Source organism: Lissotriton vulgaris, chromosome 5 (genome assembly GCF_964263255.1).
Source record: "Lissotriton vulgaris chromosome 5, aLisVul1.2, whole genome shotgun sequence".
NCBI lineage: Eukaryota > Metazoa > Chordata > Amphibia > Caudata > Salamandridae > Lissotriton > Lissotriton vulgaris.
The window spans coordinates 1,567,412,822-1,567,418,844 of record NC_141693.1 but is presented as its reverse complement, the minus strand read 5'-3'; positions in this window follow the sequence as shown (position 1 = coordinate 1,567,418,844).

The window sequence follows — 6,023 nt, the reverse complement described above, 5'->3', positions numbered from 1 at the left end:
TAAAACGCCAATGATGAGACTTAGAGGGTAGGTAAGGAAGGTCTAATCTAATAAAAACAGGGGCGTGATCAGAAATGAGAATAGAGCCAATCTCTGCATGCAAGAGGTTAGAAAGAAGGTATGGGCTTAAAAATATATAATCAATTCTAGAGGTAGAGTTATGAGTGGGAGAATAAAATGTATATTCTACACTGTCAGATTATATATCCTCCAAGCGCCAACCAGGTCCCTCTCACGGATGGTCCCGGCAAACGTCTTTTGCATTTTATTAGGAATATACCTAGAAGAGGATTTCCTATATGTGAAAGGGTCCATGACCTGATTACAATCACGACCCAGTATGAGATGAGAATCAGAGCATACATGAAGGGTGTGTGACATGGATTGCCACAAGTGTGAATCGATGCCAGTGGGGCCCTAAATGTTAAGCAGAGAAATATGGGATCCGTTAATAACGGTATGAAGGAGACACTAATGTTCATTTTCATCCTTCTCTTCTTTTTCTGTTGTAAGGCATAGGGATTTATGAAAAAGTATCACCACTCCATTTTTCCTGTCTTTAGATGGGGAACTATATTTATTTTATTTTTTATTTATAAATTGTTATATAGCGCTGGCTAAACCTGTAGGTATCAGAGCTCTTTACATGAGGATCAGTGATTTACAGGTTACAGGTTGCATTTGTTACCAAGCATAATCAAACATAGGATTAAAAAGCAGTGTTAAGGTAAATTCATCAGAGGAGGGGTAGGAAGGAGACAAAAACAGGGTGATGGGGAGAAACTGTGCCCAATGTCTAGCTGGGTAGGTGACAGCAAAAGGAAAAAAAACAGGGTCGATCTCCTCTATAGCTGTCTGGCTCGGAAACAAGCAACGGTTGCCTTAGTGTCATCTAGGCTAGATTACTGTAATGCCCTCTACAGTGGCATAAACAAGTGTTCCATCCACCGTCTTCAAATGGTACAGAACGCCGCGGCCAGGATGGTTTTGAATCTTCCTAGGCTAGCTTCTGTAACCATGGCCAGAAGGGATCTTCACTGGTTTCCGATTTCCTCTAGGATCTCTTTTAAACTTCTCTGTCTGGCCCACAGCGCTATACATGGCTCAGGCTCAGAGGGTATAAGGTCCCTTCTATGTGTCTACACTCCAAAAAGAACCCTTCGTTCAGCATCCAGGAACATGCTTTCGGTCCCCAGATTTGCGAAGGCAAGATGAGGAGGTAGAGCTTTTTCCACCCTAGCTCCAAAACTTTGGACTTCCCTCCCTTTGGAGCTCTCAAGTCAATCTTCTTTGGCGGTTTTTAGAAAACACCTGAAGACTTGGCTTTTCTCTCAGGCATATTAGTGATTACATTCCCAGTGCTCTATGGTTATGCAGTTGGTAGCCTGGACATTCTGTTTGTTTGTCTCCGCGCCTTGACGCCCTTCGGGGCTAAGTTTGCACGTTACAAAAACGCTTTCATTCATTCTTTCATTCACCGGGCGTTGGCCATAATGCTCGGACTCCGCTGTCAAAGGGAGGGGGAGGAAGGAGACAAAACAGGGAGAACGGGGAGAAACTGTGCTTAATGTCCGGCTGGGTAGGTGACGGTCAAGGGGATGAACCAGTGCCTCTCTCCTCTATAGCTGTCTGGCACGGGGCATCGGCCATAATGCTCAGACTCTCCTGTCAGGGGGTGGGGTGGAAGGAGACAAAACAGGGAGATGGGGAGAGGCTGAGCCGGATGTCCAGTTCGGAGTTGGAGAGATGAGAAACCCGCTGTCCAAACATAATCTAGATGGGCATGGGGATATTTTTTCGGTGAATATCAAGGCACCATCAGCAGTAGGCTCGATTGCCGGGAGAGGCAGATGCCAGACAGCTTGGAGAAGATAGTAAGAGTCAGAGTTTTCCTGGCCTGATCGTACAGTAGACATCACGTCCTTGAAATGCCCCCAGGATGGAGTACCTATGTAAAGGAGGATCAGAAGGGCTGCCCCAACAGCTCAGTTTAGGAGTGGCCCAGAGCCTCAGGAGTCCCCTTTGGAGGTGGTCAAGACTGGTCCCAGTCACCATCTTGACGTCAGGCACTGCCCGGAGAAAGCTCTGCAGATAATAAATTGGCCTCAACCAAGTCCCTTGCCTCAATCGCTCTATCAGGTGGAATTCCCAGTAACGCCCCCAATGCTTCCATTTAGAAGTATAGTGCTTCTTGGAAAGGTCCCTATACAGTCACGGTGGGCACCATCTTTGAGTCAGGCACTGGTCCCCGGTCTCAATTCCATTAAGTCAGGGTTAGAGCTCGCTATAACTTTTGGGGCAATTGTGGGCACAGCGTTTGTTCCTCGTGCCAGAGTTATCTGTGCCTCCCCTAGAAATCACCCTCGCAAGGCTCAAGCAGTGCATGTTGAAATCGCACAGAGGTACATGCTTGGGTGTCTCGCCTGCTTCTACCCTTGTCTGCAGCAGGTTAGGCAACTCAACAACGGCCCTGTGGTCAGTGGCACAGCTTGCTTAATCTCCACTACAGCCCCTCGCGGCGGGATGCCTGGCTTTCACCTTGTGGATACCCGGCCGGGGTATCTCACAGGGGAATACCAGGACGGGTTCCCTAAGCAAGCGCCTTGAGGCCCCTGGGTTAAAGTGCGCTATATAAATCGAAACACATTTACATTTACATTTACATTTACACATATTGTTCATTCCCCTCTGAAGTTGATCCCAATCCCTGTTTAAAGGATATCTGCCGATTCGTGAGAGGTCCGCCGAATGTTTAGCCCTCTCCAGGGCCAACCGATACTCTTACCGAAGTCCCGGTCTCCCAGGAAGTCTCAGCCCTGAACACAGTGTGCGAGCTCCTCCCGCTTCGATAGCGACTGCCCCGCACCGATGTTAAGGGCAAAACAGGTCTCCCGCTGTAGCAGCCATCCCCTGCTGGATACCATTTTGTTCAGCAGCTGTGTAAATGAGCATGGTGGGGTAGGTCCATAGTGTAGGGCGCAGCTGCTCATATTGATCACCAAATTGGAATGAGAAGGTGTTTGCTGGGAAACGGTGGGTCCGCAGCAGATTGGTGATTCTGGTCCGGGTCTCCCTTCCTCCTCTGGCAGTAGCGGCACACAACTAAGCCAACGCCAGGCCTACATGCAAACAGGAGTCCACAGCTCAGAGGTCGAGTCTGGGTCCCGGAAAATGCAAAAGCTAACTATAAACACAACCTACCCCTTGCTTTTTAAGGGCATTAACACCGTTGTCATTAAGATGTGTTTCTTGTAGCATTGCAATTTTCCTTTGTAGCTTAGAGAGATGGGTAAGTACCCGTTGCTTTTTAATTGGGTTGTGTAATCCCTTAACATCCCATGAGATAATCCGAACATTATCATACATTGCAAGGCAAAAAGGCATTTATACTAACAAGAGCATTACTAAAATTACTAAAATTGTAAAATCAATATGCAGACAACCAAAAGCTATAAGGTTAATGCACTGGAAAGCAAGCAAATGAGCATAAAAAGGATTATAATGAAGTGAAAAAAGAGGGATTGCAAAGAGGAAGATAACAGTAAGAAATGAAGAAGATACACGCGATAAAGGAGAAACCAATGTAGAAGGTAAAAAATGCAAAATTTGGAAAGATAGTATGTCAAAAAATAAAAATGAGGTGAATAGGGAAATAAAGGTGGAGCAGACGGGAAAGAGAGAGGGATATAGAGAAGGAAAGGAAATAAGAAAGAAAAAAGAAAAGGGAGAAAAAGGATGAAAAGATAACGAAAGAAAAGTTGACAGGTAGCCAGAAGGCTGCAGTCAAGAGTGGCGGAATACACATCCAAAGAGAAGAAAGACAGGTGGAGGTTGGGAGCCACAAAGAGTAGACAGACGGCAGAGCCAGCAAAGAAACCAGAAGACGAAGGGAAAAGATAGACCAAAAGGTAAAGAAGAAAAAAGAGTGTATTCATTTTATTTTAATGATCTTTTGGCCTTTAGGAAGGCGTTGAAAACATGGTTGTTCTGAAAGTGAACACCACTCTGGCAGCAATCTACGAAAGGCAGGAGGACTGCAGCAAGCACCAGGACACCTCAGGGTAATCGTGCACTGTATACATTTTCCTAACATAACATAACATAACATAACATAACATAAAAGAGCAAAGGAAAAGAAACGGACACATAGAAAGTAGGAAACACAGGACATTATAAATAAGAGACAATTCAACAAGTTGACAGAGGCAACTAATGGAAAAAAATCAAAAAATGAAAAATAATGAAAGGGGAACAGGAAAACTTACCAAACAACGGAGACAACTGTAAACAATGAGGGCAATACGGTAAGGTAAGGGAGAGGAAACATCAAGGGAGTGAATTTGTACTGAAGGGAGAACACCTGTAGAGAAAAACACAAGGAGTCGTGAGAAATTTCCACCTATAAAAAAGGAACAAAATGCAACAGTCAAATGTGAAACAGCAAACTACAATCAACAGCAACAAGAGGAAGACAAGATCTTCGAAACAGTCTAATGGAAAAGGAGAACGCAACAGTTTCAAAATAATACAGGAAAAAAAACAATGTTCAGGATTCTCCAAAGTCCATCTCCTCTTCCTTATGATGAGATGTAAAGTGACTTAGGTCTTCAGGACGATCGAAGAAGTAAGAGCGGTCCTTGTAAGTGACCTTGAAGAAGCAGGGATGCACCAAGCCATATCTGGCGTTTATTGCTTGAAGGTCAGGCAGCGCTAGGTGTTGTGTGACTCTTTGACCAAAAGAAATGCTCTTTGCCCCTGGGACCTGTTTTTCCGCATTCAGAGGAACCTTGTCACATCGCTACAGACCGTGGGACCAAGCGCGAGTGAGAGGCACGCTACCCACACGCAGGACTTCATCTCCCATGATCCTCCTCAAGCCCACACCTGCAGCGGGGCTCGAGCACCGCCCTCCTGCCGGCGCTTTAAAACACCTCGCCGCAACCCGCTCCGCGGGTGCCGCAGCGCTAGGTGTTGTGTGACTCTTTGACCAAAGGAAGTGCTCTTTGCCCCGGGACCTGTTTTTCCGCATTCAGAGGAACCTTGTCACATCGCTACAGACCGTGGGACCAAGCGCGAGTGAGAGGTGCGCTACCGACACGCAGGACTTCATCTCCCAGGATCCTTCCTCAAGCCCACACCTGCAGCGGGGCTCGAGCACCGCCCCCACTGCCGTCATTATTTATTGGGCACTCAACTCCGCAGCGCGAGAGTGTCCCGGGAGAAGCCCGGGCAAATGGCGGGCCGTCCGAGGCCATCCGAGGATGTTTGAGGCCGGGATGGGCCCCCTCCCAAATTCTGGTTTTGTGCTGAGCATTATTGTTACATCTTAGGCTTGTATTCTAATTATACTGCTGTATATTCTCCTGTGTTAAAGCTCTAGGTCTCCAGTTTCCATGGCTCTAAATTCTGGGAAAGATAGAACAGTACATGTTTCAACTACAAGCGGGGTGGTAACTGGAACCTTGGATCAATTCTTCAAATGGGCAACAGGAATTCTAGAAAAAGAAATAGCCCTCACGAGAAGCGCTTGTCCCTAGATCTAATAATGGGAAAACGCTCATCTTTAGATCTAATCAGGTCAGCAGTCTCCCTTGATCCACCAAGTTTAATAGACCCCTTAGTTAATCGGGGTTCTTGTCCTAGCCCAACACTGGTAGTACATGACAATGAGGCGGACTGTTCCACTCTAAACAACCATAACTAGTACGGTCTCTAGTGGTTCAAACCACAGAGATTGTAATTCTCCCTTGCCACATAGACCCCCTTCAAAAGTTCGTAATTTGGGTCCGCCAACTAATTCCAAACCCAGTCAAAGGAAAAGAGGGGGTGGTTCCCAGAAGGTTGGTTCAGCCGAAATTCCGAAGAAAAATAGTATAATCCACACCTCACATGTTACAATCCACCCCCTCATTTGTGATGAATTCTTTTTTGTGGAAGCTATTGCTGGAAAACTGGAGATATTTGCTGTTTTTACTAGGATGACAATAAAGTAATAATTTAAAATCACTGAAAAGACTATAGGT